We start from the raw sequence: 19,275 nt of genomic DNA on the forward strand, positions 1-19,275 counted from the left end.
CAGATAAGGATGACCATTCACTTGATGACCGGTGTGAACCGTAGTAACTGCATTCAAAATATTGAACATTTTTCAAATGAAGCATTGTTTATACATCGGTTTTAATTCCTTTTAAACTGCTTACTGATTGCTAATGTTCAAATGTGTGTGCAGGTATGAATCAGGAGACCATGTGGCTGTGTATCCTATCAATGACAGCGTCAAAGTCAACAGGATCGGTGAGGTCCTCGGTGTGGACCTGGACACTGTTATCTCGCTCAACAACCTCGACGGTATGACGTGAGCCCTTCAGCCACTCAGTCATGTCTGTGCAGTAGTCAGGATTACTGAAGCTGTGTCGTTCATGACAGTGTTAATGTATTTAGTCTTGGCAGATTGCCAATACATCCAAAACATGCTGCTGTGAGCATGTAAGAAATACTGCTGCTGCACATATGAATAACCTCCATACAGCATACATGAATCACCTGGTAGCAGATCTATACAGGTGGAGCTGGGGAAGGTGGAGGGTTTCTGAAGCAAGCTGCAACTGCTACGGCAAGCACTTGTCACATATTTGAATGTTGAGCTGCGAGCTCATTGGCTACTGATGCAGCAGAGAACCAATCAGCTGTGCCATGTGATAATGATGTCATTAGGTCAGATTGAGTAAGACCTATCGGACTGCGCCATCTAGAGTTTCATGCCAGAACTCTGTATTTGTGTGCGTTTCCTTTCAGAGGAGTCCAATAAGAAGCATCCGTTCCCCTGTCCCACCACGTACCGCACCGCTCTGACCCACTATCTGGACATCACCAATCCTCCGCGCACAAACGTGCTTTATGAACTGGCGCAGTACGCCACTGACCCTAAAGAGCAGGAGAACATGAGGAAGATGGCCTCCTCCTCGCCCGAGGGCAAAGTAAGGTCACCCGCACTACTGCAGAACTCAAGCCATGTATTAATATAAACTACACCCAGTGATTCAGGATCATACTGTGATATAATGACAATAGTAGAGCTGCAGTGATACCAATAGCCATATTTTTACTAATAGTGTTAGTGATACTGTTATTGAGGCCTAGTCTTTTCACAACATTAGAATTACTAACTTTGATACCTTGAAAAATATTGATTTATAAAACATAAATTGATTCTGATTGATTGAGCTGCGTTCGAAGCTGTTGTAAAATACTCTACAAAGTAACATACACCTTTGTTTACATTTGTGTGTTGCTCGGCAACCGCTATGTTGGAACCACAACTGTTTCTGAGGAACTACATTGTTTGGTGGAAGAATAATGTTTTTATTATCATTACATTTTATTTGCTTTGTTTTATTTTGTGAAACCTTACTATGTGTACGGAATAACCGTTTTATAAAAGCAATAATCCACATGAAGCCGTGGTTTACAGTGAATTTATAACAGCTCCGCTTCACGTTGTACCTAACGCCCCTTAGCTGTTATAAATTCACTGTAAACCATGGCTTCTTGGGGCTTATTGCTTTATTTTGATACCACAGGGTAAAACTGCCACAACCTTAAGCGCATAAAATGTTAGATTTTTATTAAAACACTTGATGTGGCACAACAGCACAGCGTGACATGATTGGATGTCTTGTTGGAGGCAGATGAGGTTGTGAGTTAAACTCTAGTTCTGCTGCAGTGTGAAAGCTGTCAGTTTTCCTGACGCTTTGTTTCTCATCTCTCAGGCGCTGTACCAGAGCTGGGTGCTGGACTTCTGCAGGAATATTTTGGCTATTCTGGAGGATTTTCCGTCTCTGCGGCCGCCGATCGATCACCTGTGTGAGCTCCTGCCTCGACTGCAGGCCCGCTACTACTCCATCGCATCCTCCTCGAAGGTCAGAGACAGTTCATTTGTTAAAGATGGACAGTGTTTGTATTTGTTTTCTACAAATTATGATAAATCACTAGTGAGTTATAGTTCACTTGTTGAGCTTCAGTGAACAATGTGATTTTTAGTAATCAAGATCTGGCAGTTGCAGCAAATTTGTGGATCCGTTCATCCAAATCACTCCGAAACTGGCTGAGATTTGCAGAAAATTATCTTCATTTGGCAAATAAAAAATAAAATGTTGGGGATTCATATGTAAATGTGACCCTGGACAACAAAACCAGTCTTAAGTGTCATTTTTTCAAAATCACCTGAAAGGTAAATATATATAAATAAGCTCTCCATTGATGTATGGTTTGTTAGGAGGACAATATTTGTCTGAGATACAACTATTTGAAAATCTGGAATCTGAGGCTGCAACAAAAATCAAAATACTGAGAAAATCACCTTTGAAGTTGTCCAAATGAATTCTTAACAATGCATATTACTAATCAAAAATTAAGTTTTGATATATTTATGGTAGGAAATTTACTAAATATCTTCATGGAACTGATCTTTACTTAAAGTCCTAATGATTTTTGCATAAAAAGAAAAAAATCATAATTTTGACCCATACAATGTTTTGTTGGCTATTGCTACAAATATACCCCAGAGACTTAAGACTGCTTTTGTGGTCCAGGGTCACAAATGTCTATAAATTATATTAGCTTTGTGTTATAGCTCAAGTGGCAAGGGAATTTATGTTAGTGTTAAAGGGAGTAATTATTGGCAGAATGTTCATTTTTGAGTGGATTAACCCTTAAATATACATTCAGTCCCTGAACTCATTCCCTGTAATGATTTGGGTATATGCAGACAGGGTTGCCAGGTCTGCATAACAAAAAACATCCCCAACTGCAAACGCAGAACTAGCGTTCTGGGGCTAATTAGCTATCAAAATCGCATTCCCAGGGGATGGGTAGTTTCGCTTCAACCTGCAAACTAAAAAAACAACGCGCAGCAACAGTATAAAAGTAGCCCGATTCAGTTTAAAAAGCTGCAGACTTGGCAACCCTGGATGCAGCGCATTAGCGTGCTTATATGGACTGAACGCCCCTGGTTAAAATAATCAAATCACATCTATGTGCAGTTCAATAAAGGCCACAATTTAGGTTTTTATTTCAATGAATCAGACAAACAGAGTAATTACACACTTTGCCATTAAAATGAAATAAGTGGTGTTTTCTGCCTGTGACAGGTTCATCCCAACAACATCCACATCTGTGCTGTAGTGGTGGAGTACGAGACCAAGACGGGTCGGGTCAACAAAGGAGTCACCACTAACTGGCTGAAGAGCAAGATGCCAACAGACAACGGACACAAGGCCACGGTGCCTATGTACATCCGCAAGTCTCAGTTCCGCCTGCCCTTCAAGTCCTCAAACCCTGTTATCATGGTCGGGCCGGGCACTGGCATCGCCCCCTTCATGGGCTTCATTCAGGAGCGCAGCTGGCTCAAAGAACAAGGTGAGACTTCTGCTGTTATGTGCTTCCTCTGTTTCAGCATTTGTCAGGATTTCATCAGTATCACAATCACACGAGGCAAAGGAGGCTGAGCCGTCTCATAAATGTATTCAAAATTTATGCCTTTTGATCCTTTTACTTCCTGTGTGCAAAAAAATCAGATGCATATAATGTAAAGCATTTATACACTGTAGCCCAGGGGAGGTTTTTTATTACTGCATGAATGTAAGAGGAAACATAACAGTGGAAAGGCTCATTATAAGACCGAACCAATCACAAATGATTTTCAATTTATTTGACTGTTTAAAGGAACAGTTCAACCATAAATGAAAATTTGCTGAAAATCACTCTCATGCCATCCAAGATTAGGATGAGGATTAGGATGAGTTTGTTTCTTCATCAGATTTGGAGATATGTAGCATTGCATCAGTGTCTCAGCAATGGATGCCTCTGCAGTGAATGGGTGCCGTCAGAATGAGAGTCCAAACAGCTGATAAAAACATCACAATAATCCACAAGTAATCCACAGCACTCCAGTGCATCAGTTAATGTCTTGAGAAGAGAAAAGAAACAAAATCCATAAAGACATTATTAACTTCAAACACTTGTTTGCAACTAAAATCTGAGCCAGTAATCCATGATAATTCTTCCTCCAGTGAAAAGTAATCGTGTTTGAATAAAGAGAGAAATCTGCACAAAACAATTACAAGCAAAAACGGTAAAGAGTATTGATTTTTTTATTTTGGTACAGGAGGAGGTCGGGTTTTTTATTTTTTGGATGGAGTTATTATTGTTTTTTTTTGTTTTTTTTGCTCTCATTCTGACGGCACCCATTCACTGCAGAGCATCTCTTTTGCTGAGCAAGTGATGCAGTGACACATTTCTCCAAATCTGATGAAGAAACAAACTCACCTACATCTTGGATGGTCTGCAGGTGAGTACATTTTCAGCAAGTTCATGTTTTTGGGAGAACTATTCCTTTAAGCACATTAAACCATGAAAAAGATTGATTGAGTACTCGTGCTGTGTGACGCTCAGCTTTCTCTGCATGCGCTTTGGGTGCGTGTGCGCATCGAAAACTGTCAGAACAGCATGCGAGAAACGAATTGAATTCTCTGTCGCTTTCTTATTGCATTTATGTTTATCTATATACCTCCCACCCTTATTCCAGTCAACCGTCGTGCAATTAGTATCTTGATTTTCCATTTGTAGGTAAGGAAGTTGGAGAGACAGTGTTGTACTATGGCTGCCGTCACAAGAACGAGGACTTCCTGTACCAAGAGGAACTGGAGGAGTTTGAGAAGACTGGAGTCCTGACGGCGCTCAACGTAGCTTTCTCCAGACGACCAGGCCGATAAGGTAGCGCTCACTGCTAGGCTACAAGTCTAGCTCACTTTTGGGCCACAATCAAAAAATTCTCCCTAAAATATCCTAATTGAGAGCGAAACTTTTTGAGAAATTTTGATTCAACACAAGTGCCACTTCAGATGCTTAAGTTATGGTCACATTGTAGCCTTAAAAATTAATAAATTAAAGAATGATGTATATTTACAAAGATGGCAGAATGCTTTATTTTGAGAGAGGGACTGAATGCATTTACACTGCAGCAGAATTATATAAATAATGCTATGTAGATTATGGCTTTTAATGGAAATTGGAAATTGAAATATACATTTTTTTTTTAAATAAAATGATACTCTAGATATGAAACTAAATCCAACAGTAGGTGGCGACAAGTCACTGTCTTAATGAATCATTCGTTCAACCGATTCATTCAAACAGCTGATTCAGAGCAAATTCAGAAACAAAGCAAGTGACTCTTTATGAACGAGTCACTGAATCATTGAATCATTCATTACTGATTTAGTAACGAAACACCGCTGATTACAAGTCGATGCTCAACAGTTTTGCTGTGACTTTGAATGGAAAAACTATTTTCATCTGAATTGAGCAAAAAACAGACAAAATTGACCATATTGTGTCTAAAATGTTGTTCAGATATTGAACAGATATTGGGGGAAAACAGCACTCTTGCTGGTGTCATATTGCTATTCTATATCATATGATAGAAATATAAGAGGGTCATTTTTGCCCTCATATCTTGAATTTTAGTCATATAACTGCATTCTAATAGACTACCACCTATCAGTGTAAGATGATGTACTCAAAAATGAACATGTTAAAACAACAGCCGTAGGTTAAACGATGTGTATTCCTGCAGGTGTACGTACAGCAGCTTCTGAAGAAGAACAAGGAGGCCGTCTGGAGACTGGTTCACACAGACAACGCTCACATCTACATCTGCGGGTGAGTAAACCTCCCCAACACCAGACGGAGCCGTCCCCGAAAAACCATTCCTAACACCACCCATCATCTCCTCTCGCAGAGACGCGCTAAACATGGCGCGGGACGTCCAGAACGCCTTCTACGAGATCGCGGAGGAGCTTGGGGGACTGAGCCGCGCTCAGGCGGTGGATTACATCAAGAAACTCATGACTAAAGGACGCTACTCGCAGGACGTCTGGAGCTAAACCAAGATTCTGTCCATTCCTGATGAGTCGAAATGTGTTCGCTGTCATCGATTTCAGGCGGAAAACACTGACACGCATTACCTCAGTCGAAAATGAATTATGTCCACATTATGTTAGAGGAAAATAAATACTGTGTAAAATCATGATCTTAACATACTAATCAAATACATATGCATGAATCTTTAGAATCAACAACATGGTCATTTTTAGCAACGCCAGACTAAATGCAGAGCTGGATTAATGCTGGAACGCTTCTGTGTAAGCGTGAAGAGACTTTAACTCACTGTTTATTGTTTATGACTTTATGAAAGTGGTTTTAAACATGCAACAGTGTTTCCTTTGACTTTTCAACCTTCCGATGTTCAGAACCTCACGACTTTCCTTGTATTTGTTATTTCTCTGCAGTGAAGCATCTGACCAGCCATAGATTCTCTAGTCACCATTTATTTAGAGGACGTTTGCATTAGGGAAGACCCGCATTTCTGCCGAAAGGGTTTTATTTTTGGGGGAAAACTACAAAACCAAAAAACCAATGAAATTAAAATCTGGGGATTCTAGAAAATTTGTGACCCGGGGACAAAAAAACCAGTCTTAAGGGGCTTTTTTCAAAATCACCTGAAAAGGTAAATATCTATAAATCAGCTTCTCCAATTGATGTATGGTTTGTAGGAGGACAATATTTCCTGAGATACAACTATTTGAAAATCTGGAATCTGAGGCTGCAACAAAAACAAAAAGACTGAGAAAATCACCTTTTGTGAAATTTGAAAGTTGTACAAATGAATCATTAACAAATGCCTATTTACTAATCCCCAAAAATTAAGTTTTGATATATGTATGGTAGGAAATTTACCTAAATATCTTCATGGAACTGATCTTTACTTAAAAGTCCTAATTGATTTTTGGCCAATTAAAAAACGGGAAAAAAAATCATATTTTTGACCCATACAATGATTTGTTGGCTATATGCTACAAATATACCCCAGAGACTTAAGACTGCTTTTGTGGTCACAGGGTCAACAAAATGTCTATATAAATTATATAGCGTTGTGTTAAAGCTCAAGTGGCAAAGGGATTTATGTTAGATTGTTAAAGGGGAGGTAGTAAATTATGGCAGAATGTTCATTTTTGAGTGGATTAACCCTTAAATATACATTCAGTCCCTGAACTCATTCCCTGTAATGATTTGGGTATATGCAGACAGGGTTGCCAGGTCTGCATAACAAAAACATCCCAACTGCAACGCAGAACTAGCGTTCTGGGCTAATTAGCTATCAAAATCACATTCCCAGGGGACGAGTGGTTTCGCTTCAACCTGCAAACTAAAAAAAACAACCCGCAGCAACAGTATAAAAATAACCCGATTCAGTTGGAAAGCTGCAGACTTGGCAACCCTGTATGCAGCGCATTAGCATGCTTATATGGACTGAACGCCCCTGGTTAAAATAATCAAATCACATCTATGTGCAGTTCAATAAAGGCCACAATTTAGGTTTTTATTTCAATGAATCAGACAAACAGAGTAATTACACACTTTGCCATTAAAATGAAATAAGTGGTGTTTTCTGCCTGTGACAGGTTCATCCCAACAACATCCACATCTGTGCTGTAGTGGTGGAGTACGAGACCAAGACGGGTCGGGTCAACAAAGGAGTCACCACTAACTGGCTGAAGAGCAAGATGCCAACAGACAACGGACACAAGGCCACGGGTGCCTATGTAATCCGCAAGTCTCAGTTCCGCCTGCCCTTCAAGTCCTCAAACCCTGTTATCATGGTCGGGCCGGGCACTGGCATATCCCCCTTCATGGGCTTCATTCAGGAGCGCAGCTGGCTCAAAGAACAAGGTGAGACTTCTGCTGTTATGTGCTTCCTCTGTTTCAGCATTTTGTCAGGATTTCATCAGTATCACAATCACACGAGGCAAAGGAGGCTGAGCCGTCTCATAAATGTATTCAAAATTTATGCCTTTTGATCCTTTTACTTCCTGTGTGCAAAAATCAGATGCATATAATGTAAAGCATTTATACACTGTAGCCCAGGGGAGGTTTTTTATTACTGCATGAATGTAAGAGGAAACATAACAGTGGAAAGGCTCATTATAAGACCGACCAATCACAAATGATTTTCAATTTATTTGACTGTTTAAAGGAACAGTTCAACCATAAATGAAAATTTGCTGAAAATCACTCTCATGCCATCCAAGATTAGGATGAGGATTAGGATGAGTTTGTTTCTTCATCAGATTTGGAGATATGTAGCATTGCATCAGTGTCTCAGCAATGGATGCTCTGCAGTGAATGGGTGCCGTCAGAATGAGAGTCCAAACAGCTGATAAAAACATCACAATAATCCACAGCACTCCAGTCCACCAGTTAATGTCTTGAAAAGACAAAAGAAACAAAATCCATAAAGACATTATTAACTTCAAACACTTGTTTGCAACTAAAATCTGAGCCAGTAATCCATGATAATTCTTCCTCCAGTGAAAAGTAATCGTGTTTGAATAAAGAGAGAAATCTGCACAAAACAATTACAAGCAAAAATGGTCCAAAACATTGATTTTGATACGAGAGGACAGCCAGGAGATGGACTTTTTTTCACTGGAGGAAGCGTTATTATGGCTTATTTTAGTTGTTTGGACTCTCATTCTGACGGCACCCATTCACTGCAGAGCATCTATTGCTGAGCAAGCGATGCAGTGACACATTTCTCCAAATCTGATGAAGAAACAAACTCACCTACGTCTTGGATAGTCTGCAGGTGAGTACATTTTCAGCAAGTTCATGTGTTTGGGAGGAGAACTATTCCTTTAAGCACATTAAACCATGAAAAAGATTGATTGAGTACTCGTGCTGTGTGACGCTCAGCTTTCTCTGCATGCGCTTTGGGTGCGTGTGCGCATCGAAAACTGTCAGAACAGCATGCGAGAAACGAATTGAATTCTCTGTCGCTTCTTATTGCATTTATGTTTATCTATATACCTCCCACCCTTATTCCAGTCAACCGTCGTGCAATTAGTATCTTGATTTTCCATTTGTAGGTAAGGAAGTTGGAGGGAGAGACAGTGTTGTTACTATGGCTGCCGTCACAAGAACGAGGACTTCCTGTACCAAGAGGAACTGGAGGAGTTTGAGAAGACTGGAGTCCTGACGGCGCTCAACGTAGCTTTCTCCAGAGACCAGGGCCGATAAGGTAGCGCTCAGGCTAGGCTACACGTCTAGCTCACTTGGGCCACAATCAAAAAATTCTCCCTAAAATATCCTAATTGAGAGCGAAACTTTTTGAGAATTTTTGATTCAACACAAGTGCCACTTCAGATGCTTAAGTTATGGTCACATTGTAGCCTTAAAAATTAATAAATTAAAGAATGATGTATATTTACAAAGATGGCAGAATGCTTTTATTTGAGAGAGGGACTGAATGCATTTACACTGCAGGCAGAATTATATAAATAATGCTATGAGATTAATGGCTTTTAAATGGAAATTGGAAATTGAAATATACATTTTTTTTTTAAATAAAATGATACTCTAGATATGAAACTAAATCCAACAGTAGGTGGCGACACCTTAATGAATCATTCGCTCAACCGATTCATTCAAACAGCTGATTCAGAGCAAATTCAGAAACAAAGCAAGTGACTCTTTATGAACGAATCACTGAATCACTGAATCATTCATTACTGATTTAGTAATGAAACACTGCTGATTACAAGTCGATGCTCAAGAGTTTTGCTGTGACTTTGAATGGAACTATTTTCATCTGAAATTGAGCAAAAACAGACTAAATTGACCATATTGTGTCTAAAATGTTGTTCAGATTATTGAACAGATATTGGAGGAAAACAGCACTGTTGCTGGTGTGATACTGCTAATCTATATCATATGATAGAAATATAAGAGGGTCATTTTTGCCCTCATATCTTGAATTTTAGTCATATAACTGCATTCTAATAGACTACCACCTATCAGTGTAAGATGATGTACTCAAAAATGAACATGTTAAAACAACAGCCGTAGGTTAAACGATGTGTATTTCCTGCAGGTGTACGTACAGCATCTTCTGAAGAAGAACAAGGAGGCCGTCTGGAGACTGGTTCACACAGACAACGCTCACATCTACATCTGCGGGTGAGTAAACCTCCCAACACCAGACGGAGCGTCCCCGAAACCATTCTAACACCACCCATCATTCTCCTCTCGCAGAGACGCGCGAAACATGGCGCGGGACGTCCAGAACGCCTTCTACGAGATCGCGGAGGAGCTGGGAGGACTGAGCCGCGCTCAGGCGGTGGATTACATCAAGAAACTCATGACTAAAGGACGCTACTCGCAGGACGTCTGGAGCTAAACCAGCTTCTGTCCATTCCTGATGAGTCGAAATGTGTTCGCTGTCATCGTTCAGGCAGAAAACACACTGACACGCATTACCTCAGTCGAAAATGAATTATGTCACATTATGTTAGAGGAAAATAAATACTGTGTAGAATCATGATCTTAACATACTAATCAAATACATATGCATGAATCTTTAGAATCAAAAACATGGTCATTTTTAGCAACGCCAGACTAAATGCAGAGCTGGATTAATGCTGGAACGCTTCTGTGTAAGCGTGAAGAGACTTTAACTCACTGTTATTGTTATGAACTTTATGAAAGTGGTTTTAAACATGCAACAGTGTTTCCTGTGACTTTTCAACCTTCAGATGTCAGAAACATCACGACTTTTCCTTTTATTTCTCTGAAGTGAAAGCATCTGACAGCCTAGATTCTTCTAGTCACACTTATATTAGAGAGACGAGATGCTGGGCTGGAAGCTCTGGTGCCTTATTTACTGTCGTTCGCATTAGTGGAAGACCAGCATTGCTGCTGAAAGGTTTACTATTTGGGAAGATACTACACAGCAAAAAATCCAGAGTGAAATTAACTCTGCTGGGAGTACATGTGAGACCACACTCAAGAGTGTGAAAGTGTTATTAAAATAGGAGTGTTAAATTAACACTGAAGCAGAGTTAAAGTTATGAGTTAATGAGATAATTAAGTGATTAATTGAGTGATGATTGACCATTATTGACGAGACCTGATGTTAACAAGCTGAATCAACAAAGACAAAAATCACTATTTTAATGCCTGAATCACTGAGTTAAACTTTCATTGTTGATTATTGCGGCCGAATGATTCTTCAGCATAGGATTGCCGGCATTTTTTTTAAATACAATCTGTGGAATTTCTTAAAAGTTTGTTTGTTCAAAAATCTTTCAAAAGAGTCTTTCCTTTAGACATGCAAACATCAAGAATCAACCTGTGAACCTCAACGACGGTGACAATCAAAAAAGCATGTTGCAGGAGATTTGTGTTGCAGTGCATTCTGGGTGCCACCTATCAAAATTCATCCATGGCTCCCATGATGCACTGTGGCATGAATAAATTATTACCTGAATTGTCTTAGTAATGTCCTTTATGTTTTAGGCTTTAAATAAGTTCGGTGATTCAGGTCAAATAATTATTATGTAAAAACATAACTAATATCACATAATCATGTTTTTATTTTTGCTCGTCTCTCTATTACAACTGAGTTTATAACAGCCCAAACCAAATCTAATTTTATAAAAACTGAAGGGTCAAGAGCCCCAACTAAAGCAAACACTGACCACTATAAATGGTGACATACATTTTTTTTGATTTTTTGTCTTTGTTGATTCTGCTTGTTAACATCAGGTTTCGTCAATAATGGTCAATCATGACTCAGTTAATCACTTAATTATCTCATTAACTTTAACTCTGCTTCAGTGTTAATTTAACACTCCTATTTTAACACTTTCACACTCTTGAGTGTGGTCTCACATGTACTCCCAGCAGAGTTAATTTCACTCTGGATTTTTTGCTGTGTAGAAATATAGAAAGTGGTAGTATTTTGTTTGTTTGTTTACATAATCAAAGTTTATATGGACCTATTGTTTCCAATACATACAGCTGTTTAGGCATATTTGTAATGATTAAATATAACTGTAACATCACCCTGAGCTTTAGCCTGTTTCTGTTCACTTTTACCCATTTTAACAGATTTATTCATCACTATTTTCTGCGTTTCGAATAATATTGAATATCATCAACAATAACACAAAAAATGTTAAATTTAATGACTTTTTATAATGCTAGCTTCAAAGTGGTCTCCGTTTGCCTAGATTATGTTTGTCTAGTTTCATTTGCACGGTTTTGTCCAGCAGGTGCTGTGCTTTGTGTAATGCAAGATGTTTTGTGTGTTCTTTGTTTTGGTGTAAATGAATCACGTAATGCTAAACACTGGGACACCACAGACAGTTCTCATTCACTGTACTGAAGTAATAGAAAGTCAGTTAATATAAAGACTTTTAACATAAAGTATTTTTCCAGTTTATTTCATAGTTATTTACAGAAGCCTGTTACTATGAAAGCTTATTTTCATCACAGTATAGAAAATAATTATTTAATAATATATAATAAAGTTAATAACATATTATTATTTAATAATAATAATAATAATAATATAAAATTCAAAAAGGTCAGGACAGCTTTGATTCTGTTATAAATTATCCTATATCATTGATATTTGTTATATAGCTGGAGTTGTGGCTCCTCATTTAAATATTTTTGTTTTTCTGAGTAAGTGGTGCTGAAGCTTAATACACATGATTTGCACACATTATAAGCAAAAACATACAAACAAACAAACAAAACATTATCTAAAATAATGTAATTAACCTATTGCTACACTGTAAATTTTTTTTTAAAAATCTGTGGTTGCCAGAATTTTACCGTAAAAAGTACGCTAGCAACATTTTTGTTTTTACGGTTTTAACTGAAATTTAGTTAAATACCGTAATTTCATTAACTGATAATATGTTAATATATCAACCTACTGAAGTACTGAAATCTGTTTTGTACCTGTGTAATACACTGATAAACACCAAATGCAGGTGATGATGAGAAAGTCACATGATGAACCAAAGCCCTTCACAAGCAGCTTTTAAATAATAACATATATAGAAGGTGCTCAGAGTCATTCACACAGACACTAAACACCATCATGATAACACACATGAAACTGAAATAATGCAATAAACATCCATTTAACAACATTAGGTGTAACATACAACCCTGATATACAAAACTGATAAGAAAAAACTAAGAAACATAGTTATTTCAACAAAAAAACATCAAATTTGAAAGGTAATGCAGGAATTTTTGGGAATGTCATTTTACGGTTAAATTATATAGTCTTTTTCATTTGCAAAAATGGAATACTACCATAAAATTACATGTAATGTCCAATACAGTATTTCACCGTATAGGGGAATTTACCGTTAACCATTTAACAGGTTTTTACTGTAGCATTTTTACAGTCTTTTACCGTTAAATTCACAGTCATTTTTTACAGTGTAATTATGCTTTAGACACAAGACAACAGCGTTAAACAGAGAAGAAACTGCATGTTTACCTTAAAAAAAATATGAAAAATGTCCTCACAAAGATTGTATTCATTATGGGTCATGAATTATTAATATTATCATTGCTGTTCTCTATATTTCGTATTAACTTTAATTAGCTTTTCCTTTCCTACCTGTTTCTCTGTCCTCTCGACTACAGTTGCTACAGTGTCGTGGTTTCTATGTTCATCCATCGCACACAGATAACAGATGCAGCTCTGATCAGTACGACAGTAGATTTCTTTGTGTTTATCATGTTTGGAGCAGATCATCTGCTGCAATCGTCCAGTAGCATCGGTCACTTTGTGTCGTCTTCCTGAGTGAAATTCCTCATGACGCTCAAAGTGAATTTGACAGTAAGATTCAAGACACACCAGACAGGACTTGAGTTTTACATTTCCTTCCAGTGCAAACATCACACTCCATGTCTCCAGGACCAGCGTAACTGAGAGCCCGAGCTGTGTGGACTTTTGTCTTCTTCAGTTTCTCCACCATCTCAGCAAACACCACATTCTTGCTTAAAGCAGGTCTTGGACTGAAGGTCTGTCTGCACTGAGGGCAGCTGTAAACTCTCCTCGGATCATCTTTATTCCAGCAGTCTTTAATACAGTTCATACAGTAACTGTGTCCACAGGGGATGGTCACTGGATCCTTCAGTAGATCCAGACAGATTGGACAGTTGAACTGATCCTCAGCCACTGAAATACTGGCCATTTCAGAGACACATAAGATGAAACAGCTCTACAATATGTATGCTGTGGTGTTCAGTCGACTGAAGATTGAAATGGGTTCCTTAGTCTGTATTTGAGAGGTGTGTCTGTAAATGAGAGTATTTTATTGCCAATAGATAATAAAGTCTAATCACTCTGTGTGACTACCTATAGTTACCAGTTTATAGGTTTCAAATTTAGTAAGCGTATCTTTACTCACACTCTTAATGCTTAAAAATAATGCAGTTTAAAAATTAATGCAGTCTTCATGCCTCCCTGCAGTAGGACTATGGCATGTTCATGAAAGTGATCAGGAACCCTGGACATTTTTTCTCTTGTCAGAAGAAGGATCTCTTTACTATCCTAAGTTATTGAAACTGTGACCTTAATTGCCTGCCGCCTGTAACATTTTAGTGTTTTACAGGTGGACTGTTCCACAGGTGCATGTGCAAATAATTCAGGTCAAGCTCCAGGATTGAGCATCATATCCAAATGCACACTTCTCTCAAAACTCACCTTGAGTGTTATCACAGCAAATAACACTGGAGTTATATTATTTGTCAGTACTTCTGTATTTACTAAAGTGAATTATTTCTTAAGTACTGTAGCAATACTTTTACCTAAGTAGAAAAAAAAATCAGTTCCAACCATGTGTACAAAACATGCCTAAACGTGATGAGTGAGTAAAATCTAATGTGTAGTGTTTGCTTGCCATTGTAATTTATGTTCAATGTTTTAAGCAAACTCTGAGTAAGAATTTAGATCCAGCTTAACTGAGGGCAGGACGAGCTGTTTAATCTTCGGTCAGCCACTGAAATACTGGCTTCTGCCATTTCACTGCATGTTTTCAACAAAATAAAACCAGAAAAATCGATAGGTTATGACGTCATTGACAGGCGACGCAATGACACCATGGACACGGTCCGTTACACTAGTTAAAATTGCTTATTTCCCTGGATTTAAACATTCTTCTAAACATTTGGGATACTTTAAGTACACAAGTCCGCAAAATATATAACACTGTTTTAGTGGTTTTGGGATATTTTAATCAAAATATCTTACATATTGTGCCTTTAACAACATGTAAGGTCAACACTGAAATAAACAGATTTAATTGTTTCCTGGTTCTGTGCAACTGATTTGCAGTTTCAATTAATAAGGGACACTAAGTGTCAGTCTTGCGTTGAACATCAATTCTGTGTGATTTTGCATCTCATCATGAAGTGATTTCAGAAGTATATTCAAAGCCTCATCTTCATACTTACCCTCCTTACTCAACTACTTTATCTTCTCATTCTTGTTCTTAGGATCATTTGTGTTTTCTGCCTTAAACAACCAATCAGGGCTGGACTGGGACATAACTTCAGGCCCGGAAATCTCACACTCATCCAGCACATCCTAAACACCAGGGGTCTCCAAACTCAGTCCTGGAGGGAGTTTAGCTCCAGCTTGCCTCAGCACACCTTCCTGGAGGTATGCCTAGTAAGACCTTGATTAGCTGGTTCAGGTGTGTTTACTTAGGGTTGGAGCTAAACTTTGCTGGACACCCGTCCTCTAGGACTGAGTTTTGACACTCCTGCTATACACCCACAACATTTGTTGATACCACAGACAACTCTATTATTTGTATGGCTATCACGTAAAAACTGTCTAAATCCTTAAATATTGAAATACAGTGCTCAAATCATAGGGTAATAAATTAGTTTTCTGCACAGGCTGTCACACACTTTTAAGACTTAAAAAAAAAATAGAGAGAGAGAGACTGATAATGGTAATCAGAAGAGAGAATAATGTCAAATTTACCATCACTCCCATAGAAACATAGTGTTAACTAGTTTTTAGCAATTTGATGCAAAGATATAGTCTTGTGAAAAGGGTCCATTGGTGGGACATCTAACTTGTAGAACCTCTTATTGTATTATCAACACAAATGTAATAAAATAAGTTTTATTAACAAAAGATAAACAAGAGTAATCAAAAACTACTAAATGAATACCATAAGTAACATGTGTCAATTACAAACACGGCCCTCCACAACTTTTGATCAGGCCCACCAACAAATTCTGGTAATCATGTGGCCCGTGCATGTTTAAATAGCCTATTCATCTGTGACAATTACAACACTGAAAGGCAGGTGCTGTCATGCTTTACTCAGAAAGCATAAAAACAATTAAAATTAAAAAATTAAAACATATTTCTTCAACTTGTGAGACTCATTGCTCCAAATGAAATCAAGAAAAATCTTATCTATATTTTTGGAGGTGTGATTATCTACAGCTAAAGACAGGGAAGGGTACACAAATCTGGATAATCCTTCTGTTTTGGATAAGAAAACAAAAAAATTGATACATCTCTTTGGAGCCAATTATTAAAAATAAATTTTGTTTTCAATAACTGTTGAAAAAAAATGCAGAAATTGTCTACTAATATTATTAAAAATATATTTTTTCCCAAATATTTCACTTCATTTTTAATTGGTATATTTTCAATTTCAGTTTCCACAGTGTCAAATAAGCAAATAATTTCACACTTAGATAAATTAAGTTTGAGCCCAAGCATTAAAAAAGGCATTGCTTGTAGTTAAAACTAGAGAAACTTGCTCTTTATCCTTCAAAAATAAAGTAGTATCATCTGCTAACTGTGAGATTTGAATCTCTCTGTTAAAGATATCAAGGCCAGCAAAGGTATTTATTGTGCAAAAATATCTATGGATAATGTTTCAAGCACCAAATAAAAATAAAAAGGGGCTCAAAGGGCAACCTTGAGGTATTCCGCGAAGGACAGGAAACCTTGATGATGTACGTGAATTTAAAATTATACATTTCTTTGTACAGCATTTGAACAATATTTATGAGTTTTGAAGGAAATCCAAAAGCCTCTAAAGAGTTTATAAGGAACTGATGCGTTACAGTATCGAAGGCCTTATAAAAATCAAGGAATAAAATAATTGCATCAGACTTGATTTCATCTCTGCAATCAATAAGATCCAGAACAAGTCAAGTATTACAACTAATATGACGACCTTTCATAAATCCAGTCTGTGTGTTTCATTAATGATATCTGGTAAATGCTGTTTTAATCTCTTGGCAAATATGGATGCAATTAATTTATAATCAAAATTAAGAAGAGTGATAGGGTGCCAGTTATCAATTATAGTTAGATCTTTATCCGGTTTGGGAATGAGAGACATCACCCCTTGTTTCATAGCAGGAGTCATTTGTACCATTTTTTATACATTCTTGAAGCATTAAGAAAAAAAAAGGGTTGTTCTAGAATCTCCCAAAACTGTATGAAGAATTTCTAAAAGTAAGGCCATCGGAGCCAGGCGACTTCCCCTTCTTCATTGATTTCATTGCATCTCTCATTTCATTTAAGGAAACAGTGGCCTCACATGATAACTTAAATTAATCACTTATTTGAGGTGTATAGTTCTTAATCTGTTGTAGGTATGACATACTCTGGTTTGCCTGTAAATCAGGGGAGTACAGGTTCCTATAAAAATGATTTAACACATTTCTCAGTTTCTTCAGGGTTTTTAGGAAACTGAATTGTTCATTTTTAATGCAGAGATGCTTTTCCTTTTAAAATTCCTTTTTCTCCAGTGAGGAAGAAGAAGCTGCTCGTATTTTTTTCTCCTTCCTCAATCCATCTCGCTCTAGATCTAACGAAGGCACCTTTAACTATTTCTAAATATATACGGTCTAATTCCAATTGCAAAGTTTTTAACTGACTAAATTTCTGTAACAGAGAGATTCTCTTTTTCGATTAAGGTATTTATTTTAATTAGCAAGTCCGCTTCTCTATCAGCATTAACCACCTTTAAGGTTATAGATCTATTTATTGCTAGTAATCTTGCTTTATATTTACAATATTCCCATTTAGCACCATGAGACTCAAATTCATTATTTGAAAAAATTATTTTAACTAATCCCTTGATTTGATCATTAAAAATTTTATCTTTTACCACATTATTATTTAATTTCCAATTCAATTGTTTAGTCTGCAAAATCATCTTAATTAATAAATGGTCAGGGAATGGAGCATATTGGTGACTGACATCAAACACATATTGCATTAACTGTTGAGAAATAAAAAAAAAAATTATATTCTAGATTTAGAACACAACTAATTATTACTCCAAGTATATTCCTTTACATCAGGGTGATAATAGCGCCATGCATCTGCAATATGAAAATAATCACACAGATTATGTGATTAATAATATTATTAGTGAGGCTCATTTTAGGAGGAAATCTGTCAGTTGATAAAAAAAAAAAAAACAAAAATTATCTAATACAGCAATTTTAAAATCTCCAGCAATAGTAATAAAAAGCTTGTTGATATATTTATTTTTCAAGCTTCAATATTCCTCTGTAATAAGAAAATAAGAGACCGTGTTGGCAGATTTTAAGTTGTGGCCTAACGTGAAAGATAAAGAAAGCGGACGCCGTCGTGTCGTGACGTCACAACGGTAGTGGCGTCCTACGTGACAGAAAAGGCGCTAAGTTGATACCACTTTCTAACAGACGGGGGTCTTCATCCAAACACATTTTGACCAAATGTATCTCATTTCGTTTCGCCTCGCGTTTTCTCTATTATTAGCTTCTCCATAAATTATGCGTGATGAACTTTGCTGCTTTTGTCATGTGCACCAGGTGAACGGATGAATCCGCGCGTCCCCGCTAAGTAGACGGTACCGTCCGGCCTCGGGTCAAAGTTCATAAGAAGTCTGCAGTGCGTGTTTCCGTCGTGCCGGATTTTTAAATTTGTTTATTTTGGAACAGGTGGTCATTTTATTTCCGTCAGAAAGATGGCCTCAGGTAAAGGTATATGATATATCGTCGCACACAACGCAGTAATTGTTCGTTATTCGTTTGCTGTTCAGTTTAAAGTTGATAAACGCGGCGCGCTTAGCATTAGCGGCTAAACTGACTACGCGGGGCTTTGCCAAGGTTTAGTATATAAACCCACCCTCGCGACGGACAGAAGAGAAACAAACCACAAAAGCTGTTTAAATCATGTGAAAACTTGCAAGTTTTGGGCCCCTTTAAATTTTGGGTGCAAGGTGTCTTTTTTAAAACCTTTTTTTTTTAAATTTTGTGCAGTTTATGGCTTTTTTTGCGGGGCCCCCAGGCTATCACGGGACAGGTAGTGCGGTATTTATTTCACTGTTTTAAAGGGTTTTTGTTTTTAGGGGTGTTTTGGGGTGTTTAGTGAGGATCCTTTCTC

At 37.5% G+C, this 19,275-nt stretch overlaps 1 protein-coding gene and 1 long non-coding RNA gene across 2 annotated transcripts in view; both read left to right on the top strand.

Moving 5' to 3' along the window:
- The window catches only part of LOC109055553 (NADPH--cytochrome P450 reductase-like), a 76,329-nt gene that overhangs the window by 33,800 nt on the left and 23,254 nt on the right, over window positions 1–19,275 (top strand).
- LOC109075696 lies at window positions 9,522–10,769 on the top strand. Its single transcript, XR_002015250.2, has 2 exons — window positions 9,522–10,001; window positions 10,077–10,769. It is a non-coding gene; the product is annotated as an uncharacterized LOC109075696 (long non-coding RNA).

Source organism: Cyprinus carpio, chromosome A15, assembly GCF_018340385.1.
Source record: "Cyprinus carpio isolate SPL01 chromosome A15, ASM1834038v1, whole genome shotgun sequence".
Taxonomy (NCBI): Eukaryota; Metazoa; Chordata; class Actinopteri; order Cypriniformes; family Cyprinidae; genus Cyprinus; species Cyprinus carpio.